The sequence below is a fragment of the Mustelus asterias genome, chromosome 16 (genome assembly GCF_964213995.1).
Source record: "Mustelus asterias chromosome 16, sMusAst1.hap1.1, whole genome shotgun sequence".
NCBI lineage: Eukaryota > Metazoa > Chordata > Chondrichthyes > Carcharhiniformes > Triakidae > Mustelus > Mustelus asterias.
In genome coordinates, this window is record NC_135816.1 from 35,479,913 (window position 1) to 35,506,060 (window position 26,148).

Here is a 26,148-nt window from a genome sequence, read left to right on the forward strand (position 1 = left end):
GACAATTGTCCAAGTGATTATTAATTTTCTCCTGAACTATTGTTTCTGATACCCAACACTGAAGTTGAACAAACTGTCCTATAGTTGCTGGGCTTATCTTTATAACCGTTTTTGAACAAAAGTGTACCATTATAGTGCCAGTCTTCTGCTATTACCCCTGAGTCTAAGGAAGACTGACAAATTATGTCCAGTGCCTCCGCAATTTCCACTTTCACTTTCCTCAGTATCCTTGGATGCATCTCATCTGGTCCTGGTTTCACACTGAAACATGCAAGGAGATATAAGGACAGATGAGACATGTGAGATCTTAAGCATCATCTTAAAAGAAGATTAAAAGCTAAAAATGCAGAGTGGTTTACGGAGGGAATTCCACAGATTAGGGCCTCAGCAACAGAAGACATGACTGCCTGCAGTGGAACTATTTAGAATTGCCGTTGTGCAAGAGGCCAGAATTAGACAGTACAGAAATCCTGGAGGGTTATAGGGCTGGAGGAGGTTACATAGTGCTGGGTAGGCATGAAGCTATGAGGGGATTCAAAAACAAAGGGGAATTTTGAAGTGGAGGTGTTGCCAAACTGAGATCCAATGTAAGTCAGAGAGAACAGGGTGATGGGTGATGGCAATTTTTTGCAAGTTAGAACATGGATAGTGGAGTTCTGAATGGCTTTAAGATTTTGGAGGTTGGGAATGTGGTCAGTAACGTGTTGGAATAGTTAGTTTCGAGGTAACATAGGTATGGATGAGTGTTCCAGCAGCAAATGAGCTGAGATGCAGTAGGGTCGGGCAACAGAGAATAGGAGCAGGAGTAGGCCATTTAGCCCTTTGAGTCTGGTACAGCAGTGGAACAAAGTGGTCTTAGTGGTGGAGCTGATATGTAACTGGTAACTGCTCACCTTGGGGTCATATGCGACACCAAGATTATGAAGAGTCTGGTTTAGCCTCCAGTTAGTTGCCAGAGAGAAAGATGGAATCAGTGGCTAGAGTTGGTGGAAAGGAACAAAGACAATCACTTTGGCCTTCTCAATATTTAATTGGAAGAAATTTCGGGTACCGGATGAAAAATGGAAGAAATTGGAGACAGTGGAGAGGTTGAGAGAGGTGCTGGTGGGTATCATCAGTGCACAGACGGAACATGATGTGTGTTTTCAGATGATATTGCAAAGGAGAGATTGCATGTAGAAGCAAAATAGGGTTTAGCAAGGATAAATCCTCAGGTGATTCCAAAGGTAATGCTGTGGGAGCAGGAAGAGAAAGTGCTTGCAAGTAATTCTTTGGCTACCCAGGTCTAGAATGAAACCAAACAAGTGTCATGTCACCCACCTGGATGACAGAGGAGAGGCACTGGGGAGGGTGGTGTGGTTAATTGTTCAAATGCATATGGTGTCTACAGTGAGAAAGAGCCCATATATCACATCTATGCAGCACCAGATATTTCTTATCCTGCTTAAGTCCCTTCCAGTTTTGTAACTGAAGTTGGCAGCGGTTTCTCTGATTCTTTTCCTCTTTTTCCATTTTATTCATGAAATAAGTAGTACACTCACTTCCTGATGGGTCTGCTTCTAGGTCTTGTCAAAATGACAAGGATCGGTGTTTTGGGAGACAAAGGTGGGCAGGGGGAGCTGCGGGGAGGACACCTTGACTTTCCAGAAATCGGATGAAATTAGTTAAATAGAAGCAGTTACTGTCACAGCATTCAGGGAAGGAGAATGGACACTCTATGTTGCGTCTCTGCATTTGTTTTATGTACACAAGCATCTCTCTGTCTTTCTCACTCTCGATTTGGCACAGGAATCAAAAGCTTTTAAAAACATCCTTACATTACACAAGCGATTTCATCAAAATGAGGTCAAGCTGACAATCATTGAACAAAGACAATCTGCATTTTCATAGCAATGAAAGTCGTAGGTATTACATAACCTGCATTGTCATTCCTTCAGTGCTTCCTGCAAGACTTGAGGTACCAAGAGCAACATCATGAACAAACTTATGTAAATTACAAAACTCTTTAAAGAGAAACCTATCAGCAGTCTTACCTACAATAATCAATAGGGTTAGAGGGTGGAGTTTTACAGTAATGACTAAAAATTTAAAACAAAAGGTACCAAATGAACATGGATCTTTCCTTCTTCAACAAGTGAGTCTGCAATAGTATTTTTTACCTTAGATTTTCCAATTTTCAGGTGAGAGGTGGGTATTACCAATTGGAAAAATACTGCTGATTTAAAGAATTTGCTGGGCATAGGAAACTCCTACCTGGAATAGGTGAGAACTTTCTTTCTATATCTTAAAACATTTTGATGCCCATATAATCAGAAAAATGCATGCCTGATACTATCTCTTTCTACCATAATACCATAGAAGGAGGCCAATCAACCCATCGAGTCTGCACCAACTCTCCGAAGGAGCAGCTTACCCAGGCCCAATACTGTCATAACCCTGCACATTTACCATGGTTAATCATAAGACCGTAAGATATAGGAGCAGAATTAGGCCATTTGGCCCATCATATCGGTGCTGCCATTCAATCATGGCTGATATGTTTCTCAACCCCATTCACCCACCTATACCCATAATCTTTGATCCCCTAACCAATCAAGAACCTATCTATCTCTGTCTTAAATACACTCAATGACCTGACTTCCACAGCCTACTGTGGCAATGAATTCCATGGATTTACCACTCTCTGGCTGAAGAAATCCCTCCTCCTCTCGGTTCTCAAGGGTCGTCCCTTTGCTCTGAGGCTGTGCCCTCGGATCCTAGTCTCTCTTACTGATGGAAAAATCTTCTCCATGTTCACTCTATCCAGGCCTTTCAGTATTCTGTAAGTTTCAATGAGATCTCCCCTCATCCTTCTAAACTCATCGAGTACAAACTCAGAGTCCTCAAACACTCCTCATTTCTTTGATCATTCTCATGAGCATCCTCTGGACCCTCTCCAGGGTCATTCCTTCCTTAGGATTGGAGTCCAAAGTTGCCTACAATATCCCAAATGTGGTCTGACCAGAGCCTTATAACGCCTCAACAGTACGTCCCTGTTTTTACATTCTAGTCCTCTCAAAATGAATGCTAACATTGCATTTGCCTTCCTAACTACCAACTCAACCTGCAAAAGCTAACCTTAAGAAAATCATGAACTAGGACTTCCAAGTCCCTTTGCACTTACAATGAATAATAATAATAATAATCCACCTAACCTACACATCTTTGGACACTAAGGGGCAATTTAGCATGGCCAATCCACCTAACTTGCACATCTTTGGACTGTGGGAGGAAACCACAGCACCCAGTGGAAACCCACGCTGACACTGGGAGAACATGCAAACTCCACACAGTCACCCAAGGCCAGTACTGAACCTGGGTCCCTGGCGCTGTGAGGCAGCAATGTTACCCACTGTGCCACCCTGTTCAGTTCAGGTAATATGGCTGTCCTGGATTGCTGGGGAAACTGTTGTCTACAAAGGTTGTTCATATGCTATACAAATGCAAGTATTTTGTACGAGTAATATTGTCTATTATCAATACTGGACTCAACCATCAACATGAATTCTGGGAGCATTAGTTAATAATTAATTTCACCAGCTTGTTTTCTGGAGACTATTTTCCGTACAATATTTTGATATGTTTATTGATGCTGTTAGTTTTATTCATGCAAATGCAGTGCAAAGCTAGGTTAAAATAAAACTGAGAAAACAACTTGTGACAGCAACAGAAACTAAAAAGCAAAATCCAGATCAGGAAAATAATTAATCATTCACCTTCTAAAGGTAATGACGTGGATTTGCATTTCATCCAGGAGGCTGGTTTTGAATGCTGACTTTGGCTTTCTTTCATGTGCTGGAAGTAATTTATGTACCTAATTTGACCTCTCAATGGGCTTCCAGCCAAAGCTGCTTGGCTCTCATTCATTTGAATCACAAAAACATAGACAGGCTTTGCCAAGAAATGTTATGCCTAGGTGAGGTTATGGGGCACTTAGTGATCAGAACCTGAAAATGGATACGGGGGTTCGCAATGCATGAGCTGACGTTCATTGCTTCTGATGTTGAAGAATCGACAAGTTCATGCCCCTTGCCCATTTGCATGATTGATGCAAACAGCCGGCACGAAAAGCACTGCTAAGTGGCTGCATGGTTCAACAGGAGGCCCAAGTTTGTGTGAGGCTGGTACCATTTAAAGCTAGACTGTGCTACTTAAAAACGTAAAGGTGAGCTGTAGTCTAACTGCAGCAAGTGTCTAAACTGGAAGTGAACATGAGCAGGAGGAAGAGTAAATTATGGCACAACACAAGAGACAGTGAGTGAGCAGTCTGCAGTTATCTGATGCTGCACTGAACGCCTTGGGGGAGAAAGCGGAGAGCAGGAGAAATGTCTCTCTATCCAGAGATGATAAGGAGATCTTCGAGACAAAGTGTGCAAAGGCAGTTAGAGCAGAACATGTCTTAATGCCAGAAGTCGAGACCCGAGGACCTGGATGCAGTGACACAGTGGTTAGCACTGCTGTCTCACAGCGCCAGGGACCTAGGTTCAATAGGGGTCCGGGTACACTTCCGTCTTCGACCGATGACTTTCTGTATGGTGTTTGCATGTTCTCCCCGTGGGTTTCCTCTAGGTGGTCTGATTTCTTCCCGTGCTTCAATGATGTGGGGGTTAGGTTGACTGGCCACGCTAAATTGTCCCTCAGTTTCAGGGGGATTAGCAGGATAAATACGTGCAGTTATGAGGATAAAGCCTGGGTGGGATTGTCGTTGGTGCAGGCTCGATGTGCTGGATGGTCACCTTCTGCACTGTAGGGATTCTACATGATGATTCTATGATGCTCAATAGTCTCACAGGAGTGCAGTGAATGCATCGTCAGGTGCCATATCCCACCAAATGCACCTTTGGACTCTCACATTAGTCAATGCATCAAACTGACATCAGTCACATATCTACAATCCCTAGCAATCATGGCTCATACTTGCCTTTGCTTCAGCTCATTCTCACACAGTTAGCACTGCTGTAAGCCTCAGAGCCACATCTCACTGCTTGCACATGCTTCCAGGAATTCAGCTCTGTCAGGCTTATCACCCAAACAGATTGCATCACAATTATTGACACACTTTCCTCTCTTTTACAGGACCAATTGTTGCACAACTAAAGGCGGCAGCAGCTACTGACAGAGGACAGAGGTGCTGTCTGTCTGCTATGGCTGAAGTTTGACCTGAGAACACTGCAGATGACTCAGGTGAACATTTTGATGTGGAAGGTTACAGTGGAAGGCTAATGGGAATGCAGAATGAAATGCTTGGCACATTCGAAGCACAGTAAGAAGTTTAACAACACCAGGTTAAAGTCCAACAGGTTTATTTGGTAGCAAAAGCCACACAAGCTTTCGGAGCCTTAAGCCCCTTCTTCAGATGAGTGGGAATTCTGTTCACAAACAGGGCATATAAAGCCACAAACTCAATTTACAGAATAATGGTTGGAATGCGAATACTTACAGCTAATCAAGTCTTTAAGATACAAACAATGTGAGTGGAGAGAGCATTAAGACAGGCATTTGAGCATTAATGCTCTCTCCACTCACATTGTTTGTATCTTAAAGACTTGATTAGCTGTAAGTATTCGCATTCCAGCCATTATTCTGTAAGTTGAGTTTGTGTCTTTATATGCCCTGTTTGTAAACAGAATTCCCACTCACCTAAAGAAGGGGCTTAAGGCTCCGAAAGCTTGTGGCTTTTGCTACCAAATAAACCTGTTGGCCTTTAACCTGGTGTTGTTAAACTTCTTACTGTGTTTACCCCAGTCCAACGCCGGCATCTCCACATCATGACTACATTCGAAGCATGCATAAAATATCAAGGAGTCTAGGGATCTGGCGAAAGAAATTGCACAGATCTGTGCGTAGAGTTTGGAATCTATTCTTTCCAGCATGAGAGCAACGGTCAACTCCGTTAGCACAGTTGTGGACTCAAACCTGAGGCAGTATCTGGTGGCCAATGTATCAGCTTCAATTGGAAAAGCTCAGCAGATCTGGCAGCATCTGAGGAGAGAGAAACAGAGTTAATGTTTCGAGTTTGTATGATTCTGAATAAGCTCTGAAGAAGAGTCATATGGACTTGAAACATTAACTGTTGTTTCTCACTCCTGAGATGCTGCCAGACCTGCTGAGTTTTCCAGCATTTTTAATTTCAGATTTCAGCTTCTGTTGTAGCATATGCAGAAACTGTCCAACATCTGGGCGCTGTTGTGGAAGCTCAGACTTCTGTGCTGCAAGGTCTACATGCTACCACATGAGCTCAGCTTTCCATGACCCATGCTGCAGTGTGTAGGAGCACTGGGATAGGCAAAAGCACAGGGAAGACAGGCACTAAGGGAATGCATAAGGGCAATTAGTTGACAACTGTATGAATTATGGCAATGTTTTATTTGTAAATATCATTTGAAACAATGATTTTGTGTTGGCTTTTATTCAGCATTGTGGCCAAGAGGACTCTGTGATGGCTAGTAAGAGAGGAAAGGGGAATGGGGAATTGGTGTTGCATTCACTGACACGGCAGTCAGATGAGTCGTTCACAAACAGCATGGCCAGAAAAGAGCTGTTTGCGTTTCTCTTCCACTTCTTCTGCCTTCTTTTCCTCCTCTTCTTCTTTGTTCCTCTCTTCCTCCACTTCCTCTTCCTCCTCCTGTGCCTTTATGGTGGCAAGACTGCACAGCAAATAGAAGACCATCACAAACCTGTATACCTGCTCCCCCAGGACAGTCTAGACAGCCAAAGCATTGTTTCAGCATGACACTGGTCTGCTCAATCACATGTTGTGTGGCACGCTGGCTTTCATCATGTGCATGCTGGCCACATGGGTTCCATACTGGAGACATGACCCATGTCATCAGCAAATAGTCCCTGCCCCCTTGTAACCGTCCTCTGGTTTGTTGTGATGGCTCAAATATCACAGACTGCCAGGGTTTGAAGACATCAGAACTGCTACTAAGGCACCAGTATTAGCTGCTTGATTCTCTGTGTATAGTCACACTAGCAGCTAGTCATTTCCCTGATGGTTTAGTCAATGGCACCCTCCAAAATGGAGAAGATTACAATTCCTGCAAAGCTGTGTGCCCGGTCCACCTGCTTCTATCTAGCAAGCGAAAATAAAATTTAAACACAGCTATCAAAGCAAAATATTGCAAGTGCTGGGGATCTGAAATAAAAACAGAAAGTGCTGGAAAAACGCAACAGGTCTGACGGCATCCATGGAGAGAGAAACAGAGATAACATTTTAAAATCCAATATGGCTCTTCTTCAGAACTGTCAAAGAAAAGCATTCAGTTCTCTTTGCACAGACAGGACCAGTTTCCTCCATTTTGCAACAGTGGTGGGAAGGCTGGAAGGTATTACAAATGCTGCTTTCTTCAGCTTGGAAGAAAATCCTTGAAAATTCAAAAGCACATAAACATTTATTTATTAGTGTCACACGTAGGCTTACATTAACACTGCAATTAAGTTACTATGAAAATCTCCTAGTCGCCTCACTCTGGCACCTGTCTGGGTACACTGAGGGAGAATTTAGCATGGCCAATGCACCTAACCAGCACGTCTTTCAGAGTGTGGGAGGAAACCGCAGCACCCGAAGGAAACCCACACAGACACGGGGAGAATTTGCAGCTTCTGCACAGACAATGACCCAAGCCAGGAATCGAACCCGGGTCCCTGGCGCTGTGAGGCAGCAATGCTCACCACTATGATGGCGCTGTGAGGCAGCAGTGCTAACCACTGTGCTACCATGCCACCCATGACTATCTTTATCTTCACAGTCACTGATAATACTACTCTCGGCCTGCTCTGAGGCTGCAGTTGCAGCAGTGGCATTGGCAGATATTGAGGCCATTCTCAGTGAAGCACAGTCATTCGACACTTGATCCTTGCTGCAGTTCGAATAGGTGAATTTCTCCCTAAGGGCACTGGACAGATATGGCCTCCTTTTGAAGGCCCTCCTTCTTTTCCTCCTCTTCCCTCCTCCAATAGCTTGTCCTGCTCTGTTAACCTCTGCTTACTCTCCCTGTTATTCTGTAGTCTAAGGGGAATGCATACTAATGCACCCATTTCTGGGAGTAAGAGGGTTGAGTAGGAGCCTTGATGTCGGGTCCATGTCTTTCAGCACATGCCACAATACATTTTACATCCCTTTAGAATTTCGGAACTTTAATGAGCCAGATACCATCAAACAATTGTACAATTGCAATAACAGCAAGTGCAAATCAATCAGACACTTACCTGTAAGTAGTTGATGATAACTTTAAATAGTGCTGTGAGATGTCCTTTCTGCTGCTGGATGTGTGTTCAGCTGTGTAGGTTTAAGAGGTGGCATTAGAATCCATAGAATCCATAGAATCATAGAATCCTACAGTGCAGAAGGAGGCCATTCAGCCCATCAAGTCTGCACTGACCACAATCTCACCTAGACCCTATCCCCACAACCACATGCATTTACCCTAGCTAGTCCCCCGACACTAAGGGGCAATTTAGCATGGCCAGTACACTTAACCCGCACATCTTTGGACAGTGGGAGGAAACCGGAGCACCTGGAGGAAACCCACGCAGACACGGGGAGAACGTGCGAACTCCACACAGACAGTGACCCAAGTCAGGAATCGAACCCGGGTCCCTGGCGCTGTGAGGCAGCAGTGCTAACCACTTAGCTGCAGTATTGATCTCCAAAATGGCAACACTGGCATAAATCAGCATTACACACTGATTACCACACAATCTGCCAACTCCATGTCTTTCTGGGGGACAACCTCTGCACATGCACTAATGCCCTCCGCAACATGGTGTCTGCCACATCTCATAGAGGACTTTAACCTGGTGTTGTGAGACTTCTTACTGTGCTTACCCCAGTCCAACGCCGGCATCTCCACATCTCATAGAAACATAGAAACATAGAAAAACTACAGCACAAAACAGGCCCTTTGGCCCCACAAGTTGTGCCGAACATATCCCTACCTTTTAGGCCTACCTATAACCCTCCATCCTATTAAGTCCCATGTACTCATCCAGGAGTCTCTTAAAAGACCCTATTGAGTTTGCCTCCACCACCACTGACGGCAGCTGATTCCACTCGCCCATCACCCTCTGTGTGAAAAACTTCCCCCTAACATTTCCCCTGTACCTACCCCCCAGCACCTTAAACCTGTGTCCTCTCGTAGCAGCCATTTCCACCCTGGGAAAAAGCCTCTGAGAGTCCACCTGATCTATGCCTTTCAACATCTTATATACCCTCTATTAGGTCTCCTCTCATCCAACGTCTCTCCAAGGAGAAAAGACCGAGCTCCCTCAGCCTATCCTCATACCAGGAGTGTGCATGCAAGGTGTTGACGCCATTTTGGAGAAAAAACAGCTGTCATAACGACAAAGCTACAGGCACTAAGGAGTCAAATTTTGCAAGCTACATGATTAGGTTCTTCGTGACTCTTCAACCATGCAAAATTTTAACATCCTGTATTTAAAGTAGGTATTTGTAAACTAATTCCATTCTAACCAATTTTATTATTTGAATTCCTGCTTCACTTATTGAGGTTATAAACACTGTATAAATTTTTCATACGTTCACACATTGGTTTGCTGAAACATGGGGGAAGGATTTTGTCTTGTTCGAAAAACCAGAAACATAGAACATAGAACATAGAAAGCCACAGCACAAACAGGCCCTTCGGCCCACAAGTTGCGCTGATCATATCCCTACCTCTAGGCCTATCTATAGCCCTCAATCCCATTAAATCCCATGGACTCATCCAGAAGTCTCTTAAAAGACCCCAACGAGTTTGCCTCCACCACCACCGACATCAGCCGATTCCACTCACCCACCACCCTCTGAGTGAAAAACTTACCCCTGACATCTCCTCTGTACCTACCCCCCCAGCACCTTAAACCTGTGTCCTCTCGTAGCAACCATTTCAGCCCTTGGAAATAGCCTCTGAGAGTCTACCCTATCCAGACCTCTCAACATCTTGTAAACCTCTATCAGGTCACCTCTCATCCTTCGTCTCTCCAGGGAGAAGAGACCAAGCTCCCTCAACCTATCCTCATAAGGCATGCCCCCCAATCCAGGCAACATCCTTGTAAATCTCCTCTGCACCCTTTCAATGGCTTCAACATCTTTCCTGTAATGAGGTGACCAGAACTGCGCGCAGTACTCCAAGTGGGGTCTAACCAGGGTCGTATAAAGCTGCAGCATTATCTCCCGACTCCTAAACTCAATCCCTCGATTAATGAAGGCTAGTACGCCGTACGCCTTCTTGACCGTATCCTCCACCTGCGAGGCCGATTTAAGAGTCCTATGGAGTCCTCAGCCGTTTGGGGAACCTGTCAGCAAAGTTTCAGGCAGTTAATGAGTTGCCATCAGAACTCCCATCCTTTTAAGGGGTGTCCACTTAGGAAGGACCCCCTAAACACTGCCAAGCCCACAGGGAGGTTGCCAGGGCTCACCAGACAGTCTCCACAAGTGGTAGAGGTTCCACCAACCACTGATAAGATAACAATGGTGTCGGGTCGAGGCCCTATTTGCCACTTAAGTGGCCCAATTGATCTCTGGGCAGGAGGGCCATCTTGTATCTTCTCCCCTGCTGGCAGAATGTCATGATGACAGGAAGGGAACTCCACACCTGTCCTCCTTCCCAATTTGTTAGTTCCCCCCAAATCCTATCCCACCCTGTGATCCTCATAAAATCCAACCCAATTTGCATGAAAGGTTGCAAAACTGAGTAATAAATAATAAAGTTCATAAAATTCAGTATCTACCGAAGTCAACATACTTCATTAAGCTACCAGGCAGCATGCCTCCATTTTACTGCTGGAATAGTTTGATGCTTTATACAGTCTTTGCAGGCTGTATCACATTTACTGCAGGAAATTAAACATAATGATACCTCCCCTTCAACTTGCAGCTTAATGAAATATGAGATCGACATGATGCTGAGTTCTTCTTCCAACACCCTCTCCTCTGTGCCACTTCTTGGCCAGGTGGTTTCCCCCACATAGTGAATCCTTGCTGTTAACTTTGTACTTCTCCCCTGGGCCACTCGCTCTAGATTCTTGCTTCCTTTTGATCTTTTCATTGGGAATGGCTTGCGTGGCATTAGCCACCTAAATTTCTTTACTCCCTTCCTTATTCTAATCTATCTTCATCCAAACTTCTACTCTCTCAGCTCCAACCCTGGCACTTGCTGACAAGGGAACTGCTGTTGTTTGGTGAATGGGTCACTACTTTGTGGAGGCTGAAAGTCTCTTACATCTCCTACCTCCCCTACCACCAAGTATCATTTCCCAGTTGACAATTCACCTCATCTCCACTGGCAATCTCAACCCACAACCTTCAAAACTCATAGTCCCATAACCACACACAGCTTACATTTTCACAGTAACTTTACAGGGGATTTTCACAGTAACTTCATTGCAGCGTTAATGTAAGCCTACTTATGACACTAATAAATAAGCTAAACTAAACATTTACCTTCCCAAGATCCACAAACAGGATCGTCTCAATTGATTCATCCTTTCAGACTGCTTTTGCCCCATGGGATTTATTTCTTTTTACCTCAACTCAATGGACGTTCAGTCCCTCAATGTCTCCATTCCCCACAAAGTCGGCATGTTTCATCCTTGAATGATGACTAAACCAGTCCCAGCCACTGCTCCCATCCTCCCCCTCGCCAAGTTCCTTTCTCACATTGAACAATTTTTCAACTCTACTCATTTCCGTGGTGGGGAAGTTGTTGGAGAAGATTCTTAGAGATAGAATGTATGCGCATTTAGAAAGGAATAAACTCATTAATAATAGTCAGCATGGTTTTGTGAGAGGGAGGTCATGCCTCACTAACCTGGTGGAGTTTTTTGAAGAAGTGACCAGAATGGTTGACGAGGGAAGGGCCGTGGATGTCGTCTATATGGACTTTAGTAAAGCGTTTGACAAAGTCCCTCATGGTAGGCTGGTGAAAAAGGTTGGATCTCATGGGATAAAGGGGGAGGTGGCTAGATGGGTGGAGAACTGGCTTGGTCACAGAAGACAGAGGGTGGTAGTGGAAGGGTCTTTTTCCGGCTGGAGGCCTGTGACTAGTGATGTTCCGCAGGGCTCTGTATTGGGACCACTGCTGTTTGTGATTTATATCAACGATCTGGAAGAAGGTGTAACTGGGGTGATCAGTAAGTTTGCGGACGACACAAAATTGGCAGGACTTGCAGATAGTGAGGAGCATTGTCAGAAGCTACAGAAGGATGTAGATAGGCTGGAAATTTGGGCAAAGAAATGGCAGATGGAGTTCAATCCAGATAAATGCGAAGTGATGCATTTTGGTAGAAATAATGTAGGGAGGAGCTATACGATAAATGGCAGAACCATAAAAGGTGTAGATACGCAGAGGGACCTGGGTGTGCAAGTCCACAGATCCTTGAAAGTGACGTCACAGGTGGAGAAGGTGGTGAAGAAGGCATATGGCATGCTTGCCTTTATAGGACGGGGCATAGAGTATAAAAGTTGGGGTCAGATGTTGCAGATGTATAGAACGTTGGTTCGGCCGCATTTGGAATACTACGTCCAGTTCTGGTCACCACACTACCAAAAGGACGTGGAGGCTTTGGAGAGAGTACAGAGGAGGTTTACCAGGATGTTGCCTGGTATGGAGGCGCTTAGTTATGAGGAGAGATTGGGTAAACTGGGGTTGTTCTCCCTGGAAAGACGGAGGATGAGGGGGAGACTTAATAGAGGTGTATAAAATTATGAAAGGCATAGATAGGGTGAACGGTGGGAAGCTTTTCCCCAGGTCGGTGGTGACGTTCACGAGGGGTCATAGGTTCAAGGTGAAGGGGGGGAGGTTTAACACAGATATCAGAAGGACATATTTTACACAGAGGGTGGTGGGGGCCTGGAATGCGCTGCCGGGCAAGGTGGTGAAGGCGGACACACTGGGAATGTTTAAGACTTATCTAGACAGCCATATGAACGGAGTGGGAATGGAGGGATACAAAAGAATGATCTAGTTTGGACCAGGGAGCGGCACGGGCTTGGAGGGCCGAAGGGCCTGTTCCTGTGCTGTATTGTTCTTTGTTCTTTGTTTGTTCTATTTCCTCCTTATAAAAGGTGTTGCTATGAGAAATACTGGGCCCGGTTCTCCCATTGCGACCTGCAACTTGTCTGGCGGGTCAGGTTGGGAGATTCGCGTGTCGGCCATTTTGCGGGTTCCCCGCGAGTATTTACGACCCACGTGCATCTCCCAACCTGGAAGAAAATGGTGCTGCCGGGAATGCGCAGCCGTCCGCCGGGAAGTGAGGTAAGTAATTTGAATATGTTTTAGATGTAATTTAAATATCATTTCAATGTGATTATCCGTTCCAAATGCCAGCCCTGATAGCGTCTCCCATCCCGCCAGGAGTGCTTCATTCCGGCAGGGTTTAGAGTAGCTCCCCATGTTCGGGGAACTAGCGGGAGATGCTGCCAGAGTGAAAGGAGAGCAATCGGGGCCCCCCAGAGGTCGGGCAGCATGGCCACCCTGGCAGTGCCAGCCTGTGCCCCCTGGCATTGCCCAAGGGGCAAAGTGCCCATGCCCAGGTGGCACCTTGGCACTGCCCACTGGGCATGGGACAGTGCCAAGGGGGTGGGGCCTATTGTGGGTGGGGCCGAGGGGGTGATTGGTGGGCATGGGGGGGGGGTCCCGCTGCCACTCTGCATGGAGATCGGTCTGGGCTGGAGGGAGGCCAGTGATCGGGGCAGGCTGGGGGGGTGGTGGTGGTCTGCCAGGGGGGCCTGACCCAGGGGGTGGTCAGTGGGGGGGAATCTGCCGGGGTGAGGGGGTGGGGGGATCGCCATTGCTGGGGGGGGGTGGTCTGGGCATTGGGATGCTCCAGGACGGGGTGGGGGGGGGGGGGGGGGGGGGGGGGTCAAGGCTGGCCCGGGAATTGTTGTGGGGGCTGCAATTGAGCTGTGGGGGAGGGGTGCCGGGGCAGCACTGCGGGGGTCCCGGGCTGGTCAACGATTGAGCTGACCAACAAACAGGGAGACTGACAGATCGGGACCAGTGCGCATGCGCAGAATTCTGGAGCTGTCAGACTCCACGGGAATAGGCAGCGCCCACCTGGGGTTTTAATGAGATTCCCGATTGTGACCTCTGCATTGCACAGAGTGCGGAGATTCAAGTGAGAAGCTGCACTGAAAAAAACAGTCATGATCTAGAACAGTTTTCCCGCCAATTTAGCACTTTTGGAAGAATCACCCCCACTATGCTTGCCTTTTTTATGAGATGCGTGAAACATTTCTTGCTTCAGCCCTATTTAAATCACTTTCGCAACCTCTTTTCCTGGTACATTGATGGCTGTCAGTGCCACTTCCTGCTTTCACCCTGAACTCGAAAATCTCATCAGCTTTGCTCCTAACTTCCACCTCTCTGACTCTTCCAACCCATTCCTTGACCTTTCTGTCTCCATTTCTGGCATAGACATTTCTGCAACGAATAGCAACTTGAAGCCGACCATCTCCCACAGCGACCTTGATTACATTTTTTCCACCCAGCTACTTGTAAGATCTCTAATATAAAGCCAGCAGGAGTAAGGATGCTCCATTAAAATACATCTTCTTTTCACAGGTGTGGGTGTCACTCGTTAGGCCAGCATTTATTGCCCATCCCTAATTGCCTTTGAAAAGGTGATAATGTGCTTCATTCTTGAACCACTGCAGTCCCTGTGGTGCCAGTACACCCACAGTGCTGTTAGGAAGGGAGTTCCAGGATTTTGACCCAGTGACTGTAAAGGAATGGCAATATAGGGCCCTATTCTATCATTTTGATTCTAAATGTTGGGCGGACTTGAAACTGGGAGTGTTTCCGATCCGACTATTAGACCCGTTCTCCATTGCCCCCATACGCACTCTGCCTGAAAAACATATCAGCAATTCCGAATTGCGCTGCACAAGCCTGTGGGTGGGGCTTAACGCGCCCGAAACCCTGCAGCTCCGACCGGCGCCTCCCAACTGCACATGCGCAGAAAACAAATGATAGAATGCGGCTCCCCTGCCACATCCCTCCCAGGCTGGATAATGTCTCCCCCTGGCTCCCACAGGCATTGCCCCAGCCCCACAACACTACTAACCTCCTTATCCCCCCATCCCACTGCCACCCAGACCGATCGCAACCCCCTCCATCCCTTCCCCCCACTGATCTCAGGCAGAGTGGCAGCGGACCACTCCCTCCCCCTCACTGATCACAGGCAGAGAGCTGTCGGACCCACCCTCCCCGTCTCCCCCCACTGATCTCAAGCAAAGAGCCATCAGACGTTCAGTACTTACCTCCTCACTAGCTGGAGTGCCCGAATTGGACTTTTGTCGAGCATATCTGTTTTGCGCCAATTCTGGACGGGCAAACGGAGTGGTGAAGGGGGAAGTGTCGATAAGGTTGGGCGTGCAGCTCATTAAGTCAATTTAAATGCATGCAACCTGTTTCGGGCACGGGCCCGATCGCGGCCATTTTCGGGCCTTGGTAATGGGGGAATTGGTGCAGAGGAGGTTACGGATTGCGCTACTCGCCTCACGCCCGACTTTACCAAGTTTTCGCGTCCGAGAACAGGTGCAACGCGATGGTAAAATCAGGCCCATAGTTTCAAGTCAGGATGATGTGTGGTGTGGAGGGGAAGTTTGTATGTCGTGGTGGGTTCCCATGGCATCTGCTGCCCTTGTCCTTCTAGGTGGCAGCGGTCATGTGTTTGGAGAGTGCGCTGTTAAAAGAGCCTTGGTGAGTTACTGCTGTGCATCTTGATGTAGATGGTGCACACTGCTGCCACTGTGTGTTGGTGGTGGAAGGAATGAATGTTTAAGGTGGTGGATGAGGTGCCAATCAAGTGGGCTGCTTTGTCTTGGATGGTGTCAGGCTTCTTGAGTGTTGTTAGAGTTGTATTCATTCAGGTAAATGGAGGGTATTTCATCACTCTCCTGACTTGTGCCTTGTAGATGGTGGACAGGCTTTTGAATCAGCAGCTGAGTTAGTGCAGACCTGCTTTTGTATCCATAGTATTTACTGGCTACTCCAGTTCAGTTTTTGGTCAATGGTAACCCTCAAGATGTTGATAGTGGGGAACTCAGTAATGATAATGCCATTGAATGTCCTAGGGAGATGGTTAGATTATCCCTTGTTAGAGATGGTCATTGCCAGGTGCTTGTGTGGTGCGAATGTTACTTGCTACTTATAATCCCAGGCCTGTTTTCCAGTTCTTGCTGTATATGGACATTGACTGTTTCAGTATCTGAGGAGTTATGAATGGTGAATTGTGTAATCAGCGAAGGTTCCCATTCATGATGGAAGGAAGGTCATTGGTGAAACAGCTAAAGATGGTCGAACTGGCCTCCGTTCTGAGGAACTCCCACAATGATGTCCTGGGGCCGAACCTTCAGCAACCACAGCCATCTTCCTTTGTGTTAGATTTGACTCCAACCAATGCCAAGTTCTTCCCTGATTCCCATTGACTCCAGTTTTGCTAGGGCTCCTTGATGCCTCACCGAATCAAATGCTGCCTTGATGTCAAGGGCAGTGACTCTCACCTCACATCTTGAGTTCAGCACTTATGTCCATGTTTGGACAAAGGTTGTAATGAAATCAGGAGCTGAGTGGTCCTGGCAGAACCCAAATTGAGCGTCAATGAGCAGGTGAGTATTGCTGAGTAAGTACCGTTTTATAGGACTGTCAACAACACCTTCCCTCACTTGCTGATGACTGAGAATAGACTGATGGGACAGTAATTGGTCGGATTAGATTTGCCCTGCCTTTTGTTGACAGGACATACCTGGGCAGTTTTCCACATTGCTACACAACCTTCATCTTCAGCACGAGCAGTGCATTGCCTCATGAGGTACACCTGCATTCTCAACGCAATGCATCAGTTGCCTCCTGATGACACCAGAAAATCAATTATCAGTTTTTGCCATGCAATTATCATTTTTTGTAGGATTCGTATTGAAGAGGGTTCTAAGTCAGTTTTTAGATTGCACAATAGAACATAGAACATAGAACATAGAAAAGCTACAGCACAAGTAGGCCCTTCGGCCCACAAGTTGCACCGAACAATTTCCTTACCTTCTCGGCTCATCTATAACCCTCTATCTTACTAACCTCCATGAACCTATCCAAAAGTCTCTTAAAAGACTCAGTCGAATCCACTTCCACCGCCACTACCAGCAGCCGATTCCATACACCCACCACCTTCTGAGTGAAAAACTTACCCCTAACATCTCCTCTATACCTACTCCCCAGCACCCTAAACCTGTGACCTCTTGTGACAACCATTACAACCCTGGGTAAAAGCCTCTGAGAATCCACTCTGTCAATACCTCTCAACATCTTATACACCTCTATCAGGTCACCTCTCATCCTTCGCCTCTCCAAGGAGAATAGACCTAGCTCTCTCAACCTATCCTCATAAGGCATACCACTTAATCCCGGCAACATCCTCGTAAATCTCCTCTGCACCCGTTCTATGGCTTCCACATCCTTTCTGTATACAGTACTCCAGGTGGGGTCTGACCAGGGTCCTATACAGCTGCAGCATTATCTCCCGATTTCTAAACTCAATTCCTCTATTGATGAAGGCCAGTAATCCATACGCCTTCTTAACCACAGCCTCTACCTACGACGCCGCTTTGAGCATCCTATGAACCCAAACCCCAAGATCCCTCTGTTCTTCCACACTGCCAAGCGTCTTACCCTTAATATTATATTCTTCCATCCTATTCGACCTGCCAAAATGAACCACCACACCCTTATCTGGGTTGAAGTCCATCTGCCACTTCTCCGCCCAGCTCCAGACAAATTTTCCTTGAAAATTTGCCACATTTCTTCCGTACATTTCCCTGAGAAAACCTCCTTCCAATTTATGCCTCTAATTTCCTGCCTAATAGCATCATAGTTGCCCTTACTCCAGATAAACACTTTCCTAGCTCGGCTGATCCTATGTAGGATGTAGGATTTAAGGTTAGATTGCCTATATTCAACCTTTGGTAAAGGTTGTTAACAAATTATAGAACACTTGCTGAGAAATTTAAATGGGGTGAGTAGTGTTAATGAACATTAGAAATGGTCTGGGAAAGAACAATCTTAATTTGCTGAGTACTTTTCCCTTGTTCCACACTCTTGTTATGATTTTCAATTTAAACTGAGTGGAGAGCCACTCAAACTATAATTATTAACAGACTGTTGTGGTGTAAATTAGATCCTCTGCTGATTCAGTGAATAAAACCAAGCAGTGAGAGCAGGTAGATTAATTTTTATTATTCCAATCTGTATCATGTGATGTTAGTGTACCTTTAACAGATTTTTTAAAAAATCATGTTCTCTGCAGCTCTTCCAGCCTCAGCTTTTTTCATTGTTGCCAGGCTGTCTGGAGGAGTCCTTTTATTGCTACTTCTTTGGACTGTGGGAGGAAATCGGAGCATCCAGAGGAAACCCACACAGATGCAGGGAGAACATGCAAACTCCACACAGACAGTGACCCAAGCTGGGATTCGATCCCTGGTGCTGTGAGGCAGCAGTCCCAACCACTGTGGCACCATGCCACCCCTGCAGAACTACAGAGATAGTCGTCTTCCAAAAATCCTTAAATTCTGGAAAAGTCCCAGTGGATTGGGAAACTACCAATGTAACACTCTTAAACAAAAAGGGAGACAAAAAAACAGGTAACAATGGTCCAGTTAGCTTTACATCTGTCATGAGGAAAACGTTAAAGTCTATTATGAAGGATACAACAGCAAAGCATTTCGAGATACAAAATCAAGCAGAGTCAACATGGCTTCAGTGGATTCAATGAATAAAACAAATCCTGCAAAAAATGATAATTGCATGGTAAAAATTAATAATTGATTTTCTGGTGTCATCAGGAGGTAACTGATGCATTGCATTGAGGATGCAGGTGTAGCTCATGAGGCAGTGAAGATGAAGGTTGTGTAGCAATGTGGAAAACTGCCCAGGTATGTCCTGTCTACAAAAGGCAGGGCAAATCTAAACTGGGGTTTTGTTTATTGTTACTCTGGGATCTTTTATGACCTTGCATTGTGAGGGGGAAGATTGATTGACAAATCAAAGTCAGGTGGTTCCTCTCCAGGAAAAAAACCTAAGGATTCATTTTCAGTTTTAGTTTAGAAGGGGGTGGACATCAAGCTGGAAAGCAGTGTTTTCCTCTCTCTCTCTCCCTGGTTTTGGAAATTCTGCTGTTAGCTGGAAGGAAGGTTCCTGGCCTTCTTGGAGTAGAAATTCTGCTGTTGGTGGTTGACTTGGCTAGAGTCTCCCTGGTGTTCTGGGAAGCTGTTCTGACTTCAAGCTGTTCTGGGTGTATCCAGAGAGCTGCCAGAAGTTACAAGACTGGGAAGTCAGGGTTTCAATTCTCCAACCAAAAGACTGAAGCTGTTCTGACACCAAGCTTGTCTGTGTGCACCTCAAGAGAACTGCAGCATTCAATCAAAGGACTAAATTCCTGTATCACGTGAGCATTAGTCTTTGCTGTGTTAAACCTGTGGAAAGGGGTTTGTTTCTGGGATTGGTTTGATGGGGACATTTCCTATATTCATTATGGATCATACAATATCATGGTTGGGTTTTTTTCTTGTTTGTTATTGGTAAAGGTTATTGCTAATTTTATTTCTATACATGTTAACTGTATTCTTAAATAAACTTTGTTTGATAAAAGTTCCTTAGTGGGACAGTTAAATTATACCTGAAGTGAAATATCTCATGCTCACTCTAACCAAACTCAGAGTGCAAAACTTATGATCCAGGCGGACTTTGGATTCTCTGACCTGAATTATAACAATCACCACTCAGATATACACGGTCTCGCCTAGTTTACACAGTAAAAAGCCTGTGACTGTAGTTACGGCAGGCTGCTCTTAAAAGGGCAGAATTTTTCAGCCCTTCCCGCAGATGGGACTTCCAGTCTTGCTGAAGACAACCCCCTCACCCCCATGGCATGTTCCCTAGCAGCAGGATGGGCGAGACACACAAAACACCATCGACATCCACGGGACTGGAAGATCCCACCAGTAGCAATGGAAAATCAACTCCACCGCCGGGAAACGTGCCATGGGTGGGGGGGCTGGGGGGGGGGAGGGGGGGCAGAGGGAACAGAAGCTCCCACCCTAAATTTTCCATAAGATGGTGGGGCTTGTCCATTTCAGTGTAAGTATCCTTTTAATGGCAAGGTGAGTACTGCCAAACAACCTGTTTAACACTGATAATTAACTTTTACAAGTGTGCAGTTGCATTGCATCAGTTTTCTCTTATTATTGGAGATTTTTAAAAACATTTTTCAGTTTTATTTTCTCCTCCATTCTTGCTTACTATCTAATTATTCCCTCTGCACTTAATTTGACCTTGAATTTGATATTGCAATGGTACTTCCTGATTCAGACACGGCACTGCTTATCAACAATTCTTCTATCTGATTGGCCACGTGGTTCTTTGCCCTGTTCACACAGGCCCAGGATACTCTGCAGAGGGGCACTGTGCTTTTTTGGTTCTCTAATTCGCAGTTGCTGCCAATGTAAAACCCCATTAAAAGTTTGCTGGCAAGTGTAACTAATGGTAACTGCATATTATCAAATATGTGCTAGTTATACAAAGGGTCATGAACGTAGCCCAGTCAATCACGCAAACCAGCCTCCCATCCATTGACTCCGACTCTCGCGCTATACAGACAAAGCATACTGTTTATAGAGTATATAGGGTAGAAGGAAAGGAGAGGGTGTAGAGTAGTGTTATAGTCATAGCTAGGGTGTAGAGAAATATCAACTTAATATAAGGTAAGTCCATTCAGAGGCCTGGTGGCAGCAGGGAAGATGCTGTTCTTGAATCGGTTGGCACATGATCTCAGACTTTTGTATCTTTTTCCCGACAGAAAAAGATGGAAGTGAGTATGCCCAGGATGTGTGGGGTCCTTAATTATGCTGGCTGCTTACCCGAGGCAGCAGGAAGTGTAGACAGAGTCAATGAATGGGAGGCTGGTTTGTGTGATGGACTGGGCTACATTCACAACCCTTTGCAGTTTCTTGCGGTTTTGGTCAGAGCAGGAGCCATACTAAGCTGCGATACATCCGGAAAAGATGCTTTTTATGGTGCATCTGTAAAAATTGAGTTGTAGCGGACCTCTGAATTTCATTTAGCCTCCTGAGAAAGTAGAGGCATTGGTGGACTTTCTTAACTATAGCATTGGCATGGAGGGACCAGGACCTGGCGTTGCTACTACTGGTTTCTCCAGCCAGGTCGCTGCCCTTCCCCCATTGGCACTCTCTTTTTCTCTTATCCTTCATTTCTGCTGGTGTCTCCAGCAGGTCCATGCCCTTCCCCTCTGCTCTCCCTCCCTCTCTCTCTCCCTCTATCTCTCTTATCATTCACTAATGCTGTTGTCTCCAGCCAGATCCATGCTCTTCCCCCGCTATCTCTCTCTATCTCTTAGGTGAGAAGTAATGTTGCAGAAAGATCAGCGCTTGAATCGCCGTTGTTGAGAATTTATATTAACGAATTAGACATAGCAATCAATAGCACAATTTCTAAATTTGCAGATGTCACTAGATTGGGGGGGATAGTCAATAATGAGGATTACTGCAATAAATTACGAGATATTAGCAAACTTGCAGAAAGGCCAGTTGGCAAATGAATTTCAACTTTGATAAGTGTGAGGTATTCTGACTTTGAAAGAAAAATGAAGAGGTTGCATATTACTTTGAAAAATGGAATCTAAATAGGGGCGATCTGGAAATAAAAACGTACATGTCACTAAAAACATCAACACAGGTTAACAGTGCCAAAAAATGCAAACCAAGTGCTCAGGATTATTTCTGGAGGGATTGAATTGAATAGTAAAGGACTTATGTTAAACTTTTATTGAATCTTAATTAGATCACCAATTCTGGTGCAACTCTCCCACAGTACAAAAAAGTACAGACCTGGAGAGGCTGCAAAAAAGTTTACCTACCAGGAAAGGATGAACAGTCAGGGTGTCTTCTCAGGAAGATAAGGACATTTAGCATGTCCACTATGACTCTCATCAACTTCTACAGATGCACCATAGAAGGCATTCTTTCTGGTTGTATCACAGCTTGGTATGGCTCCTGCTCTGTCCAAGACTGCAATAAACTACAAAGGGTTATGAACGAAGCCCAGTTCATCACTCAAACCAGCTTCTCATCCATTGACACTGTTTACACTTCCCACTGCCTGGGAAAAGCAGCCAGCATAATCAAGAACCCATGCACCCTGGACATACTCTCTTCCACTTTCTTCCGTTGGGAAAAAGATACAAAAGACTGAGGACAGGTGCCAGCCGACTCAAAAACATCAAAAAACGACTGCTGCCATCAGAGTTTGAATGAACCTACCTTGCATTCAGTTGATCTTTCTCTACAGCCTAGCTATGACTGTAACACTATATTCTGCACTCTCTCCTTTCTTTCCCTATGTATTGTATGTTATGTCTGTTTAGTGCGCACGAAACAATACTTTTCACTGTTAATACATGTGACAATAATAAATCAAATCAAATGAAATCAAATGACCCCACCCCCACTGACCACCTAAACACCCATCCTACCCCCCCCCCCCCCCCACCCCTCCAATTATCCTACCCCATATAACCACTCTGACCACTGTAATACCCTGACTGTCCTATGGTCATGCCGCCCCCTCCTCTCCCCCGCCCCATACCCACCACCGACCATCCTGCCACCACTCATTTACCTTACAACTTACCTTCTCAATATGGTTGGACCTCTAAACTCACCTGCTTCTTTACAGAAGCCAATGCTGTTAAAAAAAGAAATGTTTCTCCCTTCCATCTGACTCTCCTGAATTCAGTTGAGAGAATTCCTGGACACTGCACTGTACGTTTCTCACCCTGCCCGACGCAGAAGGTAAAAGATGCGGCTGCATTGAGCGTAAGTAATTAGAGGCAGAGTGTGTGTTTGCCACTCCACAGAAGCTATGGGCCTGAATGTTACTGGCAAAGACTGAGGGAAAATATTCAGCTGACAATAAAAAGCACTGATGTACCCTGGGAAATTCTGAAAATTACACACACTTAGCCAGTGGGATACTTTACACAGGCTTGGACAGTGGGATCTTCTACCAGCTGAAAGAGTCATAGATCTGGACTTTAGAGACTTTCAAAAACAACATTAATAAAGCCACGCAGAAGATGCAATATTTTACAACTTTCAATTTTATAAGAGACGTCTCTTTTCCAGATATTGTCAATGAGTCACCTTGTAACCAGTGATAAAATTAAGTGATAACCTTTGATTGAATGAGCTGGAGCAGTGAAGACAATGAGCAGTGGCCCTCTGTGACATGCCTGGGCAGACGTGGTGAGGCCCTGGGTGACAATATGTTAAAATAGAATGTCAAAGGTGTTGTTACAGATCCATTGACGGCTGCTCCCAAATGCTTCTTCCTTATCTCAAGCATTGGAAACATTGGGGAACTGGCAAGAACTAGCCATGCGCCGAATGTGCCTAATGCCATTCAAATTCTTACAGCAAACAAGAACACAGGAAGAAAAGTACAAAGTATTTTCAGGGGTGGATAAAAGCAACAAATATGTGGGCGACACGGTGACATTGGGCAGCACAGTGGCACAGTAGTTAGCACTGCTGCCTCATAGCACCAGGGACTTGAGTTCGGTTCCCGGCTTGGGTCACTGTCTACGTGGAGTTTGCACGTTCTCCCCGCGTCTGCGTGGCTTTCTTTTGGGTGCTCAGCTTTCCTCCCGCAGTCGAAAGGTGTACAGGTTGAGGTTAAGCCTTGCTAAATTGCCCCTTAGTGTCAGGGGGACTAGCTAAGGTAAATACATGAGGATAGGGCCTGGGTGGGATTGCGGTCGGTGCAGACCCGATGGGCCGAATGGCCTCCTTCTGCACTTTAGGGATTCTATGAATTCTATGAAATATAGGAATGGCAGAGTTCATAACAAAGACAACTAATGGAAATGCAAAAATCAGTTTTCCTATCATCTTTCACCTGGCTTCATGCAACCTGCTTGTGCAACTCTGGCTCCAAGCTCCTTATTGAGCCAGCAATAGGCAAGCAGCATTGCCAAAGGAGGTCCCTAACCTGTAGTTAAGAATGTCAAATGAGCGTTTGCAAATAAATTTCCTAAATGAGGTTAGAGCATGCCGACAACATAGCATCATTTTCACCCCAAAATCACGACTTGAGAAGTCAGATGTGCTGTGAATCTCCCCCCCCCCCCCCCCCCCCCCCCGCCCTCCCCACTGTGGTGCTTACAATATCTGGGGTAGAACAGACTTTAGGGAGTGTTTTTGTGCTGGAGGGAAAAGGAGAGATTTGTAGGATCGGCTGCTTCCTAATGACGTTCATTAAATGCATCATTCAAATCTCAAATAAACCCGAACAAACCGTTCATGACTAATAATCTGACTGACATCGTTGCCATGGAAGCAGGTGCCTTAGTCACGTACACGACATTCTGAACATTTATAGAAACAATTGGCATGAATGGCACTACAGTGGCTCGGCTTTGCAAAGGGGGGAATATGAATTGCATAAGGAAACATTTAAGCATTACAAGGGTAATATGCTAGGTACAAATTATTTGGATTTTCAAAAGACATTCAGTAAGGTACTGCATAGCCAATTCATGACTTCAGATCAAAATGTGTGCAGTCCGGGGACAAATGGCTGAATGAATAGTAAGCTGGCTAACGGCTGCAAACAGAGCGGAGGCGTTAAAGGTAGTTACTCAGACTGGAAGCATTTGGAAGGTTCAACAAGGATCAGTGCTGGGGCAACTGTTGTTCACTATTTACATCAAATGACTTGGACTTTGAAATTGAATGTCCAATATCAAAATGTGCGGGCAACAACAAATTGGACTGTAGTTGACAGAGAGGAGGACTGTGGCAAAATAAAACAAGACGTTAACAAAATTGCAGAATGGGCAAGTAACTGCCAAATGAATGACACATTGTAAAGGTGAGGTGGGAGGAAGAATAAGAAGGCGGCGGCACGGTAGCACAGTGGTTAGCACTGCTGCTTCACAACTCCAGGGACCTGGGTTCGATTCCCGGCTTGGGTCACTGTCTGTGTGGAGTTTGCACATTCTCCTCGTGTCTGCGTGGGTTTCCTCCAGGTGCTCCGGTTTCCTCCCACAGTCCAAAGATGTGCGGATTAGGTTGATTGGCCATGCTAAAATTGCCCCTTAGTGTCCTGGGATGCGTAGATTAGAGGGATTAGCGGGTGGGATATGGGGGTAGGGTCTGGGTGGGATTGTGGTTGGTGCAGACTCGATGGGCTGAATGGCCTCTTTCTGTACTGTAGGGTTTCTATGATTAAGGGAGAAAACTAGATATCTCCTGAAAACATATGTGGGGATCTCAATGTGCGATCGATGTGGGGATGCACAAAAGGCATTAGTTCATTTTTGTATATAATGTGGCACGATTTCACTTACAAATTTGCTTTTAAATGTTTGTTATTGATGAATTTTATTTTAACATTGTGACCAAGAAGGAATGAAAGAAAGATTTGCGTTTATACAGCATATTTCATATAATTCAAAGCAGTTTACAACCAATCAAGTAATTTTTAGGTGTAGTTACTTTTGTAATGAGGAAACAGAGCAGCCAAGTTGCACATAGCACAAATGACAGTATGATAAAGACCAGATAGTGTTTTGGTAATGTTGATTGAGGGATGAATTTTGGTCAGGACACCGAGCATAACACCCCTGTGCTCTGCGATATCTCGCAAAGCCAAACAACCTCTTCTCTCTGCTGACCATCCAGAACTATTATCTGTCTGTGCTATTCATTGAATTATAGGGAAGCCTGTAATCTATTTCAAAAATGCCTTCCTCTGCCCTCTTCCCCATGGCAATGTGAAACATATTAAACTTGCATCTCGGTAGAAAGGACAATTTACTTATTGAGAGCCCAACTCTACATCATCTGAGAAGTAAATTGATAATTTATTGTCTGGTACCTTCAAGACCTGGAGAGACTCAGGGGCTAAATCTTACCAAAAGAAAGTGTTGCTTTTGGTGAGAAAACCGATGCAAATCTTTGGAGAAAAATGGGTGGGTTTTCTCTCCAGATCTTATGACACTCTACCAAAAATAATGAAGGGGGTATATTTCAGGCCG